General features: G+C 45.6%; 1 protein-coding gene across 4 annotated transcripts in view; it reads left to right on the plus strand.

Annotated features, from left to right (window-relative positions):
- The first annotated feature begins 3928 nt into the window (after nucleotides 1-3928).
- Nucleotides 3929-16398, plus strand: part of LOC123378274 — a 208266-nt gene continuing 195796 nt past the window's right edge. The window contains exon 1 of one of the 4 annotated variants that reach the window (XM_045031861.1): nucleotides 3929-4145. The gene's annotated coding sequence lies outside the window, so the exon portion shown is untranslated. The remainder of the gene's footprint in view (nucleotides 4146-16398) is intronic. The other 3 variants (XR_006582537.1, XM_045031859.1, XM_045031858.1) reach the window with 3 other exon arrangements.

Below are 16398 nucleotides of genomic sequence, written 5' to 3' on the forward strand. Positions count from 1 at the left end.
TCATAAAATTTTGAAACTCCTGAGAAACGAACTGCGGTCCGTTGTCGCTCACAAGTTGTTCTGGCAGACCAAAATGACTAAAGAGTCCTCGTAGTTTTTGGATAGTACTCTCTGCAGAAGTGGACTGCATTATAGAGACTTCTGGCCATTTAGAATGGGCATCTATTGCCACCAAGAACATGCTTCCTTCAAGGGGGCCAGCAAAGTCAACGTGAATACGTTGCCATGGGTTTTCAGGCCAGTCCCATGGGTGTAGGGGTGCCCACTGGGGTGCATTCCTCACACCCTGACATGACATACAAGCTTTTGCCTTCTCTTCAATAGCGCTGTCCAGTCCAGGCCACCAAAAATAGCTTCGTGCAATTTCCTTCATGCGCACTATTCCACAGTGACCGGAATGTAGCTGTTCTAACATCTGTGATCTCAGTGGTGGTGGAATAATGACACGTCTCCCCCACAACAAACAACCAGATTGGACCGATAACTCCGTCCGCTTGGAAATGTAGGGATCAAGGTCGGATGAGACCGGAGAGGTTTGTCGAGATGTTCCATGCATCACCAGGTCCATAACGTGGGACAATACTGGGTCAACGCGAGTTGCCTTCTTTATCTGAGTAGCAGTGGTAAGGATGGATCAAAGTGCGTTAGAACTTCAGAATTTAGCAATGCATCCTTGGCTTTGTTAAACGCAACATCACAGGCTTCAGTCCACTTCCAGGCCTTGTTCTGCCCAAGGAGCTCATGAAGTGGTTTTAGCAGTGTGGCTAACTGTGAGATGAACTTTCCATAATAGTTCAGGAGTCCTAGAAACGAGCGCAGCTGGCTTACATTTCGAGGTGGGGGAGCCTCCACAATAGCTTTAACTTTTGCAGGGGCCTTATGAAGACCTGCAGAATCAATGATGTGTCCCAAATATTCAACAGAGGGCTTGAAGAATTCACACTTGTCTTTGCGAACTCGTAGGCCATACTCTTCCAGTCTTTGTAGGGTAGCCTCTAAATTCTTTAAGTGATCCTCTTCATTTCTTCCAGTGACCAGGATATCATCCAGATAGCACTGAACTCCTGACAAGCCACACAAGATCTGGTCCATAGCCCTCTGGAACAGGGCGGGAGCAGATGTTATTCCGAAGGGTAGACGACAGTATCGATAAAGCCCCTTATGAGTCACAATAGTCAACAGCTCTTGGGACTTTTCATCGACATGCATCTGTAAATATGCTTGACTCAGATCAATCTTACTGAACTTTTGTCCCCCAGCCAGGCCTGTGAAGAGGTCATCGATGCGGGGAAGCGGGTATTGCTCTGCACACAACACTGGGTTGACAGTGACTTTAAAATCACCGCAAATCCGGAGAGAGCCATCTTTCTTCACGATTGGAACGATAGGAGTGGCCCATGAGCTATGGGTAACTGGTATTAGGACTCCATTGGTGACCAGGCGCTCCAGGTCTGCTTCAACTTTTGGCCTGATGGCATATGGCACAGTTCGGGCTTTCAGATATTTTGGTCTCTTTTGTGGAACCTATATCTTTCAGCAATTACCAGTGGTTTTGGGGAGAAATGAGACCCCAGGATTTCCACAATGTCACTGTAAGATTTAGTCTCAGGCTTAACAGGGTGTAGTAAGCTGCATAGCAGAGAGTAGGTTTTAGCCCCTACAACAGTTAAGAATATTGGCACCTTCTTCGCTTCTGTAATGTCATTTGCAATACCAAAAAGCTCAAAACGCTCAGTATACACATGCCACTGCTCTGTATTCTCATCAAAAGGCTCCAGGGGCCTGGTCAGAGTAGCCATGATTTTTAGTTTCACTTTCACAGTCAGTGCAAACAAGCAGCTTTTTTGTTTGTTTGTTCTTTACCTTAACTTCTACTTCCTTCTGTTACTGGAGCAGCACCGGAATCCCATCCTCGTCGCCAGTGTTATATCCTTGGGGCAGCCGGTGTAGGAAGCAATCACTTGAGGCCAGAGAGCAGGCAGCTAACCAAAACCTCCATTTTATTTACATATATACAGAGAGCTCCTCAGCCGGTTGAAACCGGTTGAGCTAACCCATAATAATCTAACTCAGTTGCCATAGCAACAAAACCATGACAACCAAATACACAACAAAGTGTTTGATTAAATGTATTGAAGAAACAGAAGAAGGTATTAATATGAAAGAAAAATGGGTGAATAACATTCGCAATGCAGATGAAACAGTACTGTTGGCTGATTCAGAATAAGGTATCATGAAGTTAGTGGAGATTATGTTTGAATATCAGAAAGAATATGGCCTAGAGTTGAATGTGGACAAGAAAAAAATTATGTTGTTATGCAAAGATCCTGGGAAAACGTGAGATTCCAGTGAATGACACGGCTGTACAGCACGTGAGAAATTATTGCTACTTAGGAAGCTTCCTGCAGAAGCTGGAATATCAGATACTGAAGCCAACACCAGAATAGCAAGAGCGAAGAGACATTCCAGAAGAATAAACATTTTATAAGAAGGAACATAAATCTGAAGACTAAATTCTGACTCTTAAAAATTTATATTTGGTCTGTGTTAAATTATGGCTGTGGAATGTGGACATTCAAACGACTGATCATAAAGAAACTACAAACCTTCAAAGTATGGTGTTTATAGAAGAATTCTGAAAATATTATGGGTAGAGCATGTGACCGATGAAGAAGTATTGGAGATGATTGGAGCTCAGCAAATGCTAGTCAGAGATGTTATGAAAAGAAAGATTTGAATTGCAGGACACGTTTTAAGAAGTTCAGCGGGCAATGCATGTTTACAGGCACTGCAAGGGATAGTTGATATCAGAAGAACATGAGGCAGACAAAGAAGTCTTGGATGGACGATGTGGTATCCTGGGTGGATCAAAAGGACTGCTCATCCACAAAGAAATTAGCAGAAGATCATACAGAATGGGCTACCATGGTTGCAAACTTTCAGTAATAGACATGTCACATAAGGAGAAGATCCTCTGGTTATTTACCCTTGGGTTAATGGCTATTAATATTAAAGAATCCACAGAATAAAACAGTAATTTATTTGAAGGCCTAGATCTTCATCATCAATCAGAATTATGGAATAATTCCAAGGCTTTGTTTTGTTTTATTCAGCATTTGGTCGAGATGCATAGATATTATTAATAATGCTATTAAAACCCCAGGATATGAATTATTTATAGATGGCCCTGTTGTAAGGAACAAAGGGCCACATATATGAAAAATACAATATGCAGAGTCATTTAATTTCCTTGTCACCAAGATGAGATGTTCTGAGGACTTCTCTGTATTAAACTGTGGCAGAATGTGTGCAGATGGCCAATGGGAAGTTCTTTATAGCTGGTTACAGATCTGGAAAGCGAATCAGAAATGGAAGGTGTTGTCCAGATGCTTCAGTTTGCCAGGATTGTTCCCGTTATACAGAGCAGTCCCAAAGTGCTGGCCAGTTGTAGTTGATCTAGGATATTTTCTGGCTTCACTGGAACCAGACAAAAAGACATTCAGCCACCTCTGCCTACCTCTTTAGCTCAGACCTTTCAATGGTTTCCCTCTGGCTGACACTGGACCAAATAGATGTTGTTTACACTTCTAAAGTTAATGTTCATGCATGATGAGCATACAGGTCATGATCCAATGCACACTGAATTCTATGGGCATCTTTACTTTGACTTCTGTTGGTGCTTGGCCAGGCCCTGGATGGATATTAAATCTTAGCAATGATAGCTAAATCCATACAAAAATGTGAGTTAATCATGGTCCTGATTCAGGAAAGCTCTTGGAATTTGCACCTATTTAAGCATCTTTTTAAGTCCCATTGACTTAAATTAGACTTCAAATGCGCTTAAAGGTAAGCGCTTGCTTGTGTGCCTTGCTGAGTAGGAGTGGGTTTGCTTGCATGTTTCTACTTTGCTGAGCTCAGGCCTGACCCTATGCCAATCCAGAGCAAAGAGAGAGAACACAGAATGTGATGACATCACAGTGTGTGCGTGGAATCCAGTGACCTCAAGGAGGCAGTTTGGAATGGAACAGGGGGTTGAAATCTTTTAACTTGGTCATGGAGCATGTGAGATTGCTGAAGATAGTGCAAACAGAGCTGTGGTTTTGTCCGGCACAGTCTCTCTCTGTGTCTAGTATAATTCTCACGTGGTAAGAGATTTTATTGAGTATGGTTCAATTTAGTCTTCCTGTTTCTCTTTCATCCTTTTGCTGTGGATTAGTACAAGGAGGGTAGTGATGTGTTTGAATGTTCTGGGCCTTTCTTTATCCTCATTTATTTTTCTGGTTTGTTTTAAGAGAATGATTCTGTTTTCAAGATAAACCTAGATCACAATGCAATCTGAACTTCCTGTGAAGTATTCGGGTCTATCATACTTCTGGGTTAGGTCTATTTCTATTTTAATTTGTTTTTATTAAGCTATAACCTGCTCCAAGCACTTTCATTGCATTATAAATATAATTATAATCTATTTTTCTCAATGTATGCAATATGAACATACGTTACTACAATATAAAATCTATTTAATATAAATTCTAGGAGTTAGGAATTTCAATCCTACTTGATAAAGTGAAAAGACAACACAACGTAACTTACTGACCTAAATAACATACATAATGATCAGAGCTGGTCAACATATTTCTAATGATTTTTTTTTTAACCAACAAATGGCCTTTTCCCCTCTAAATCTAATATTTTTGTATGAAAAATTTTAGACATTAGAATGGTCACTGGTGTTTCAAATCCCACAAAATGAAAACATCTTCAAAATTTTGAAATATTTTTCAGTTTTTAATTTTTTCTGATGCTTTAATAAATTATGTAAATTGCCTGAATTTTCCTGTAAGTTCACACCACTGAAGAAACAGTAGCAATACCAAATTAATGTGGCTCTTCAGACATATGCAGTGTATGACTACATGATCAGAAAACATTCATAATGGATAATGCTGGGAAATTATGCTAAGAATTTCAGGAAAAAAATTTGACGTGCTGAATGAAACAGACTAAGTGTTATAGAACACCGTTTGTAAATTCTGTCCTCTAAAGCATTGCTCATTTCTGCAGCTTGTTTGTATTCACAGGGAGAAATGGTAAAAAGAGACACAAGGAGCCTGATTAATTATTATGTATTGAAAAGTGTGCGTATTGAAAAGTGTGGGAGAGGGGAGGGATGCAGTGAGAGATGGATGGCATGTGAGCTGCAAATGGAACAAAAAGGTGCAAATAGACAATGAAGTTAGCAGAAATGTTTCAGAAATGAGTTCTTCTGAAAGGGAAACAGAAGCAATAAGAAAAATCTGAGGTCCCAGTGCTTAAGGGAGCGTGGGCCGAATGTAACATTTTTAACGCCCATGCAAGTGTAGCACTAGAATTAGTGGGGAGATGTACTTTGTTGTCCCCATTCAGCCCTGCCCATGCAATTCAATTGTGACACGCAGAGCCACTTATCACACATGTACCTTGGCAATTCAGTAAGAGTTCCCCCCCGTGAATGACTTGAAAGACCAGGCAGCATCTGAGGAATAGAGTTTACAGGCTGCTGAGAGAATTTCTGGGAGTTGAAGTGTTGCTCACTGGGTATATACTCTGCCTCTGTACCGAGACGCTTCCACAGCAGAGGAATGTGCTTAGATCTTAGTAATGTGAAGTGAACAAAACTCTGTGCCTTGCACTGATATGAGTACAGCTAGGGAGGAGGAAAGGTGGACGTGGCTAGGACAGGACCCCAACAAAAGGGTGCCAGGACAGGTTGGTGTTTAAGTGCAATCAAGTGATGTGTATAGTGGCATTTCTTAGGATTTTTCAGTTGCTCCTGCTGCCAGGATGAGCAGAGGATCGCACTGGTGCGATTAACAGCTGAGAGCAAGGGTAAGCAGAGCAGCCGCTTTCCAAATGTTCCCAAGAACATTATCTTTCGCCGGCAGACATTCAGTGCCTCATGATGAATACCGGGGACAACGTTCTTGCCAGCCAGAAACACCTCTGTTTATTGGATCATGAATAATTGGATCATGTTTAGGAGTGGTATTAGTGTCTCGGTACCTTCTTCTCAGCATCCTTCTGTGTGGGATGATCCTGTGCCAAATGCAATTTTGCTGTTGATTTCCAAGGGAAGTAAAGCCCGGACCACTGTTAGCAAAAACACGTCTTCCTTTCCTGATGATTCGTGAATGAGTTGAGTGGGGCATGTGAATTCAGGATTAAGATAGAGGGAGGCTACTAAAAGTGTTTTGAAGATGTGTGCACATCTAAATATTGCTCTAGAGCGGGTGACAAAACATAACTATTTGGATATTTGTCATGGCCAGCATCTGCCTTCTGTTTATAGAGTAATTTGTATATGAAAATCCAGGCAGGGAACTGTACATTTTAAAATAGGAGTTATGGTGTTGGCTCTTGCTAACTTAAGTTAGTCTCTTAGGGTATGTCTACACTACAAGACTATTTCGAATCAAGTTAAGTAGAATTTGTGGAATCGACCTTATGAAGTCGAATTTGTGTATCCACACTAAATACACTAATTCGACTGTGTGAGTCCACAGTAACGGGGCAAGCATCGACTTTGAAAGCGGTGCACTGTGGGAAGCTATCCCACAGTTCCTGCACTCCCCGCTGCCCATTGGAATTCTGGGATTTCCCCCCAATGCATGCTGGGGGAAAAATGTGTCGAGGGTGGTTTTGGGTAACTGTCATCATTGAACCGTCAATCACGCCCTCCCTCCCTCCCTCCCTCCCTGAAAGCGCCTGCGGGCAATCTGTTCGTGCACTTTTCTGCTCAGTGACAGCGTGGGCGCCACAGCACTGCGAGCATGGAGCCCGCTGCAGTTATGGCCGTTGTCAACTCCTCGCACCTTATCGTCCACCTCTTCCACAGTCAGCTGCTGAGAAATCGGGCTACTTTTCAATGGTGCTGCGAGCACTGATGGACCATGGGGGACATTTTACCAACATCAAGGTCGGGTGGCCGGACAAGGTTCATGACGCGCGTGTTTTCAGGAACTCTGGTCTATTTAGACGCCTGCAGGAAGGTAGTTTCTTCCCGGACCACAAAATAACTCTTGGGGATGTGCAGATGCCTATAGTGATCCTCGGGGACCCAGCCTACCCGCTAATGCCCTGGCTTGTGAAGCTCTGTGCAGGCGCCTTGCACAGCGACAAGGAACTCTTCAAGTACCAGCGAGCAGTGAGCAGCGTGACCTGTGACTGTTCAGTTTCTTTACAGAGAAGCTGAACCTGCCCCTGTTTCTTTACCAAGTTACTATTGACTAGCATCTGCAGTTACATACCCCGCCCACCCCGCTTCCCCCACTTCCAACACACGTTTAAAAATAAAATACATGTTCCACTGTGACTTTACAAAGGTTTCTTTATTGATGACTTTGCGTTAAAGGGTTGAAACTGGGATGCAGACTGTGCTGTTTAGGGTGTGCGGTGATGTAAAGACCGCCTCTAAACTCGAGGAATGACAGGCTCCTGCTCCCAGAGCGGTCTGCGGTGCCGGACTGGTTGTTTCAACGGAGCCTGCCATCCCTCCTTTTTGGGACTCTGTGTGCAGGGGCTATGTGGCCTTGTGGTGGGGGAGGACGGATACAGATTCCTCTGCTGCGTGGCTCTGTGGTCCAGGACAGGGACCGTTGCATGAGATCTGTAACCCCCTCCCCCGCTACAAAGTCACCTACCCCCCCACCCACACAGAACCTGCAAACCACCTCCCATACCGACCAGGGTGCCTACTGACTGCACTGTGTGTGTGACCTGCTGCTGATCCTGCCCCCGTCTCTGTACCCTGCTAAAGGTGACTGTCCTATGCAATACCCTACACCCTTCCCCACCCACCCACCCACCCCTTCAAACACAGCGTTGTGTAAAAAAGCATGACGGAAACAGTAATTAACAGCAAAGTATTTTTAATAATTAACCAGACAGTCAGGGGATGAAACTGGGATTGGGGCTTGGGTGAGTCAGGAAGGGAAGGAATTCTCAAAAATTAGGGTATGAGAGCTTTTGGGTACTTGAGCACTCTGCTGGGGTGCAGTGACAGTTTTCACGGCCCCTGGCGCCCCTTCTTCTGGTTACTTTGGGTGACGGGAGGTATGGGACTTTGTGGCGGGGGAGGGCGGTTGCAGATACACTGCGGGGGGGCTCTGTCCTCCTGGCTGCGGTCCTGCAGAACATCCACAAGGCGCCGGAGCGTGTCCGTTTGCTCCCTCATTAGTCCAAGCAGTGTTTGAGTCGCCTGCTTGTCTTCCTCACGCCACCTCTCCTCCCCTTCGCTGTGTGAGCGCTGGTACAGAGAGAGGGTCTCCCTCCACTGGCTCTGCTGGTTCGCCTCGGCTCGGGAGCACCCCATAACTTCAGCGATCATCTCGTCCTGTGTCTTTTCCTTTCGCCGCCTAAACTTTGCCAGCCTCTGTGAGGGGGATGCTGTGGCAGGTCTGGAGACAGTCGAAGCTGTGTGATGGGAAAAAGGGAGTGAATTCCTTGCAAAGATACATTTTTGCGAACAATGAACACAGTCTAGTCTGTGTCTGTCAACAAGACCATGCACAGCACCTATCTCGTCCGCACTCCTGCAGCAGGCAATCCTGAAAGCATAAACTCTGCCCCTGTTCTACCCCATCGCAGTGTCCCCCGACCCTTGCACTTCTGGGTTGAGATCCCAGTGCCTGATGGTGCAAATTTCATTGTCGCGGGTGGTTCTGGGTAAAGTAGTCAGTCATTCCTTCCTCCAGGAAAGCAACGCCAGACAATCATTTCGAGCCCGTTTTCCCTGGATTACCCTGGCATACGCCATACCGTGGCAACCCTGGAGCCTGTTTTGCCTTTTGTCACTGTCACCGTATGTGTACTAGATGCCGTGGACAGAGGCAATTCAGCAGCGCTACACAGCAGCATTCATTTGCTTTTGCATGACAGCAGAGATGGTTACCAGCCATACTGTACCATCTGCCATACCTTAAATTGGTAATAAGATGGGCATGGTTACCAGTCCTTTTGCACTGCACCATTTGCTGCTGTCATAAGTGCCCCTGGCTGAGATCAGCCAGGGGCGCAAAAGCCAAAATTGGGAATGACTCCCTGAGTCAATCCCTCCTTTTTGGTATCTAAAAATAGAATCAGTCCTGCCTAGAATATGGGCAAGTGTACTAGAGAACCACTGTATCATAGAACCAGAGAGCACAGCTGCTCTGTGTCAGATCCAGCAGAAATTATGAGCTGTATGCTATTCACAGGGGGTGCTCCTGCAACAACCCCACCTGTTCATTCTGTTCTTACCCCAGCCTTCCTGGGCTACCATAGCATTGTCCCCCCACTTGTGTGATGAAGTAATAAAGAATGCAGGAATAAGACACAGTGACTTGTTAGTGAGAAATGAGTGGAAGGCATCCTCCAGCTGCTATGATAGTCCAGACAGGACATTAAGGAGTGTGGAGGAGAGGAGCCCAGCATCCCTCTGCTAGTCCAGGGGCAATTGAATCTTTTCTTTACACATGAAGGGTGGGGGCTGATGGAGCTCAGCCCCCTGTTGCTATGATGAGGACGGTTACCAGCCATACTGCACCATCTACTAGGAAAAATTAGGACCAGGCGCCCTTGATCGACCTTACCGATGCTAGTCGGCATGGTTACCAGCCCTTTTGCACTGCCCCATGTGCCAATAGGCTGATGATGAGGACGGGTACCACTCGTTTTGTACCATCAGCGGGGGGGGGGAGAAAGGATATTGGCGTTGAGTGCTGCAGCATCGCATCTATCTGCAGCATTCAGTAAAGATAGGGTGACATGTAAAAGAGTCAAGAGAGGATTGTTTTCCCTTTCACTTCTGGGGGTGGGTGGGTGGGGTGCGTAAATTGCCGAGCTATGCCCTGACCCACCGCGGACACTGTGTTTGACCCTAGAAGCATTTGGAGCTCAGCCAAGAATGCAAATGCTTTTCGGAGACAGCAGGAACTGTGGGATACCTTGCGTCCTCAGTCCCCCCTCCCTCCATGAGCGTCCATTTGATTCTTTGGCTTTCCGTTACGCTCGTCACGCAGCAGCGTGCTGAGTCTCTGCTATGCCGTCTGTCTGGAGATTTTTTAAAAATACTTTGGACCAGGCGTAACATTACAGTAATTCCCCTAATTAGATGCAGGAGTCTCCAAGTGAGATCACCCTGAGGACGGTCACTGAAGGAGATAGAGAGCGCATGCTGCGTGAAAGCCAGCACAAACCAGGGGCCTATGCAGCCATGCTCGGGGAGGCAATGCTCCCTGAGTACCTCATGAAAGCCTGGCGCGGAAAGGTGTGCTACCACGGAGCACCCAATAAGGCAGCTCTCCCCAGGAACCTCCTGCGGAGGCTTTTCGATTCCCTCCAGGAGAGCTTCGTGGAGATCTCCCAGGAGGATTTCTGTTCTATCCCCATATATATAGAGACCTCCTTTACACATAGTTCAGATTCCTGTTCTATTAATAATAAAAGTGTACATGTTTAAAGCACTTACCGACTGCTCCTTCCCCTGATTCAGGGTCCGGGTTAGTGGCCGGGGAGGGTTGGTGGGGGATCTCCGTGACGGTGATGAAGAGATCCTGGCTGTCGGGGAAACCAGCGTTGTAAGCGCTGTCACCTGCCTCGTCCTCCACAAACCCTTCCTCATCTTCCCCGGCCGCGAACATCGCCGAGGAACTGGCCGTCGACACTGTCCCATCATCAGAGTCCACGGTCACTGGTGGGGCAGTGGTGGCAGGCTCCGTAGCGTCCGTTTGCCGCTTTGATTTTTTGGTAGCCTTGTCTGGGGTCCTTGATTTTCACGCAGCGCTGCGTTGCATCCCGCCTGTATCCTCTGTCTCTCATGGCTTTGGAGACCTTCCCGTAGGTCTTTGCATTCCGTTTGTTGGAGCGCAGCTCCGAAAGCACAGACTCCTCGCCCCACACACCGATCAGATCCAAGACTTCCCGGTCAGTCTATGCTGGGTCCCTCTTTCTATTCAGAGATTACATGAACTCCTCTGCTGGAGAGCTCTGCATCGCTGCAGGTGCTGCTGAGCTCGCCCCGATGTCCAACCACGAAATGAGATTCAAACTGTCGAGACAGGAAAAGGAATTCAAATTTTCCCGGGGCTTTTCCTGTGTGGCTGGTCAGAACATCCAAGCTCGGACTGCTGTCCAGAGCGTCAACAGAGTGGTGCAGTGTGGGATAGCTCCCGGAGCTACTAAGTTCGATTTGCATCCACACCTAGCCTAATTCGACATAGCCATGTCGAATTTAGCGCTACTCCCCTCGTCGGGGAGGAGTACAGAATTTGAACTAAAGAGCCCTCTATGTCGAATTAAATGGCTTCCTGGTGTGGACGGGTGCACGGTTAATTCGAATTAACGCTGCTAAATTCGAATTAAAGTCCTATTGTAGACCAGGCCATAGACAGTGAGATCATTGGACTTGGATCATTCAAATCACACATGTGGCTCGGCTCGGGAAAAACCACAGTAAATTGCATACTTTGTAAGTGGTGACCTAAGATGCATTTTGTCTTGTCAGGAGTCACTACCAGAGTCTTTGTGCATTACTTGGCTGGGCTTCCCTGGTGCTAGCCGCCTATCTTGATGGACAGAAGAGTAGTCTAGGGGCTACAGCATTCAGGAGACATAGGTTTGATTCCTGGCTCAGTCACCTACTTTCTGTGTGATGTTGGGCAAGTCTCATATTCTGCTCTGGGCCTCAGTTCCCCATCTGTCAAATGGGGATAGTATTTCACAACTTCACTGGGCTGCTGTGAGGATACCATACATTAACCAGCCACTCAGCTACTGCAGCGATGAGGCCCGTATATGTACATACATAATATTTCTTGATTCATAAAATAGTTTCCCTCGTGAATCTATATCACAATGCCTCTGCACTCCAGTCCTTTCTTCTGTTTTTGCTAGGTCTCCTGGGGCTGAGTGTAGCACATAATTCTGTAATCCCTTTAGGTTCATACTATGCTGCTGGCAACTGAAGTCGTTTTATAATACTTTACCACTACTCAGCTAGTATAGGACAAATCTCTTACTAATTCCCCTCACATTTAGCAATAGATCAACATGCATCTTCACAATGGCTGTTTTCATTCTCTTTGTAGACTAACTCATTTTATTCTGTATTTTCTAGTACTCCATGATGCTCAAACCAGGGCCGGCTCCGGACCCCAGCGCGCCAAGCGTGTGCTTGGGGCGGCACGCCGCGGGGGGCGCTCTGCCTGTCGCCGGGAGGGCGGCAGGCGGCTCCGGTGGACCTCCCGCAGGCATGCCTGCAGATGCTCCACCGGAGCCGCAGGACCAGCGGACCCTCCGCAGGCACGTCTGCAGGAGGTCCACCAGAGCCGCGGGACTGGCGACCGGCAGAGCGCCCCTCGCGGCGTGCCGCCGTGCTTGGGCGGCGAACTTGCTAGAGCCGCCTCTGGCTCAAACAGTCCCTGTTTTGTTAAAGGGAGGATCAATTTCAGTGTTAGGGCTATATCCTCAGCTAGAAGTAAATTGGCATAGCCTATTTACACCGGGTGAGGGACTGACTCTTAGTTCTTTGTGGTTATTCAGAGATGACACAGACATCACATAATCACTGTATTATCTGTTTCAGTCACTGGTATCTCTGTAATTCAGCTGGGTTCTGTCAGTTCTTTGTTTATTCAAGGACAGTTTGAAATCTTTCCTTTTTCCATCCAAATAGTCTGTAAGGAGGATGACATTGACCCCTGTGCAGAATGCCAGCATGCAGTCTGTGCACCACTAAAACCTTCAAGCCGGCACCTGAGAGAGATCTATGTGGTGCATGGGCATTCTACGGGCATGAATTTAACCCTACAAAAGTATGTCCTGTTGGGTCAGTGATTCAGGGTTAATTTCACCCCATACAGAAGGCCAGTACTAGGCCAATGTACCAACTGAGTCCCACATAAGCCCTATTTTGAGGCCATATTTGGTGCTTAGACCTTGTAATGACTCCTTCATACAGGGGTGAATTGCATCCTATGGGCTTGATTTTTCTGGCTGGCTTCAACCTCCTTTTCTTTTTTTCTGACTACAAGTTTGAGGTCATTTAGATGTCTGAGCATTTGATTAGGGCCTGCACATGAGGTAGTCAGGCAACTAAAGTATGTCGACTGCCCCTGCAATACTGTGGGCCAGCAAACTGCAGTAACAAATAGGGAGCAAACTGGGTTTAAAAATTCTCACCCTATATCTTTGCCTAAAAGTATTGGTACTGATTTGCCAATAATATGGTTTAACTGGTATACAAATTAACATGTAACTGGTTGCAGTAGTTCAAGTGTATGTAACTAACAGCCTTTCCAATAAAATGTGCCTTTTACACAACTTTTTTATTCTATTAATCTAAGAGGTAAAAGAGCTACCCCGAACAGATGTGGCTTCTACATTGATTTGAGATTACCAGATTATCTGTTAGATTACCATAATTATGTAGAAGACAGTTACTTATTGGAGTTGCTACTAGCTTCATAATTGCCCTGTAACTATTACAGAAGCAGCACTTAATATTTATTTGTAAAGCCAGAGAGGTTTAAATCTGATTCAACATTACTATGTACTTCGGAATTGAAAAGTTGTCAATGGAGACTAAAGATATTAATGTCCATGTTGTAGTTTTACTTGTATACCAAAGCATATTGAACAGTAAACTGAAAATGTATATACAGCAATAGGAAAATGTTCACAAAGGTTTTGCCTTGAGAGTGTATTGCCTGGTTGTTAAAGATGGGGATTGCAAATCAGGACTCTTCCTGTTGTTTTGCTGTGTGACCCAGAACAAATCAATTAACTTTTGTACCTCAGTCTCCCCATTTGGCTGTAATAAAACCACCCAACAGAGTCCCTTATAAAAAAATGGTAGTGTTCTCCATTAATGGTTGGAAGTACTACAATGACGTTAAGACGTTGGGACCCAGTCTAGTTTCAGTCAGCTGCAAAAGACCACATTAACTTTAGGGCCTGATTGCGCGCCCCTTATTCATGCTGAATAGCGTGTCACTCTGTGATTAGTTTCATTGATTTCAGTGGGGCTACTTTCAGAGTAAAGAGATATTCAAGGTATGCGGGGGTGAAGCATAATCGTACCCTGATTGTGTGCAGAATTGGCCTCTGGTTTTGGACCATTACAGTAATCTTGTTTTTTAATAGGAGGTACATAATACTGTGCATAAAGGGCTTTGAGATCCTTGCAAAGGTACTCTCTGTGTACTGTAACCAGCTGTGAATTTGGCAAATGAGTGGTTTCTCTTAAAGAAAAGTATAAGGCTTATTATGGGTACATAGATTTCTTTTGTTGAAGTCAATCCTTTTATGCAAGGCTTGTTACGTGGGCATAGGTTAGAGAGCTAGACAGTTTTTGTATATATTGCTAAGTGGCTGCTTTCAACAAATGTTAACTCCCCTCTAGGGAGGGGCAAAGGCAAAACATTATACATCCCGAGTAGTCGTCGTCATCAGCTTTATTTCATACAGGCAATTTGGGAAGTTACACCTGGGAGAGAGGTTACCGTTCTTGATAAAAAGGGCAGATATACCCATTGACATTCATTTGCTAGATAGACTATTCTGAAAGCTATCATTTTATTTATTATCTAAGGTAGATGATACAATGTCTGGAAGATACATAGAGTTTGTCATGACTTTTTCTCTAGCAATTGGTTGATGTATAACCAAGTGCCTCCTGGTATGGAAGGCTACACTTTAGAAACAAAATGGCCCATCCTGCTCCAATCATAGAATTATAGAACATTAGGGTTGGAAGAGACCTCAGGAGGTCATCTAGTCCAACCCCCTGCTCAAAGCAGGACCAACCCCAACTAAATCATCCCAGCCAGGGCTTTGTCAAACCGGGCCTTAAAAACCTCTAAGCATGGAGATTCTACCATCTCCCTAGGTAACCCATTCCAGTGCTTCACAATCCTCCTAGTGAAATAGTTTTTCCTAATATCCAAACTAGACCACCCACACAGCAACTTGAGATCATTGCTCCTTGTTCTGTCATCTACCACCACTGAGAACAGCCAAGCTCCATGCTCTTTGGAATCCCCCTTCAGGTAGTTGAAGGCTGCTATCAAATCCCCCTTCACTCTTCTCTTCTGCAGACTAAATAAGTCCAGTTCCCTCAGCCTCTCCTCATAAGTCATGTGCTCCAGCCCCCTAATCTTTTTTTGTTGCCCTCCACAGGACTCTCTCCAATTTGTCCACTTCCTTTCTGTAGTGGGGGACCCAAAACTGGACGCAGTACTCCAGATGTGGCCTCACCGGTGCTGAATAGAGGGGAATAATCACTTTCCTCGATCTGCTGGCAATGCTTCTACTGATGCAGCCCAATATGCAGTTAGCCTTCTTGGCAACAAGGGCACACTGTTGACTCATATCCAGCTTCTTTTCCTCTGTAATCCCCAGGTCCTTTTCTGCAGAACTGCCACTTAGCCTGTCGGTCTCCAGTCTGTAGCAGTGCATGGGATTCTTCCATTCTAAGTACAGGACTCTGCACTTCTCCTTGTTGAATTTCATCGGATTTCTTTTGGCCCAATCCTCCATTTTGTCTAGGTCACTCTGGACTCTATCCCTACCCTCCAGCTTATCTACTTCTCCCCCCAGCTTAGTGTCATCCGCGAACTTGCTGACGGTGCAATCCATCCCATCATCCAGATCATTAATAAAGATGTTGAACTGGGGCACTTTGCTTGATACCAGCTGCCAACTAGTCATCAAGCCGCTGATCACTATCCGTTGAGCCCGACAATCTAGCCAGCTTTCTATCCACCTTATAGTCCATTAATCCAATCCAAACTTCTTTAACTTGCTGGTAAGAATACTGCGGGAGACCATATCAAAAGCTTTGCTAAAGTCAAGATATATCACATCCACCGCTTTCCCCATATCCACAAAGTCAATTGTCTCATCATAGAAGGCAATCAGGTTGGTCAGGCATGAATTTCCCTTGATGAATCCATGTTTACTGTTCCTGATCATCTTTCTCTTTTCCAATTGCTTCAAAATGGATTCCTCGAGGACCTGCTCCATGATTTTTCCGGGAAGAGGTGAGGCTGATAGGTCTGTATTTCCCCAGATTCTCCTTTTAAAAGGATTCTCTTTTTTTAAAGATGGGCACTATATTTGCCTTTTTCCAATCATCCGTGACCTCCCCCCGATCGCCATGAGTTTTCAAAGATAATGGCCAATGGCTCTGCAATCACATCAGCCAACTCCCTCAGCTCCCTTGTATCTGGCCCCATGGACTTGTGCATGTCCAGTTTTTCTAAATAGTTCAGTGAGAAAGGGTTTACAGGATCAGGCCCAAAAAGAGTGTGGTAGGATTAAAAGTGATTCTTCTTTGTGACATTACCTTCACAGAACCCCAGCACAGGAGTGTCATGGCTAGCC

This window comes from Mauremys mutica, chromosome 10, assembly GCF_020497125.1.
Source record: "Mauremys mutica isolate MM-2020 ecotype Southern chromosome 10, ASM2049712v1, whole genome shotgun sequence".
Classification (NCBI taxonomy): Eukaryota; Metazoa; Chordata; order Testudines; family Geoemydidae; genus Mauremys; species Mauremys mutica.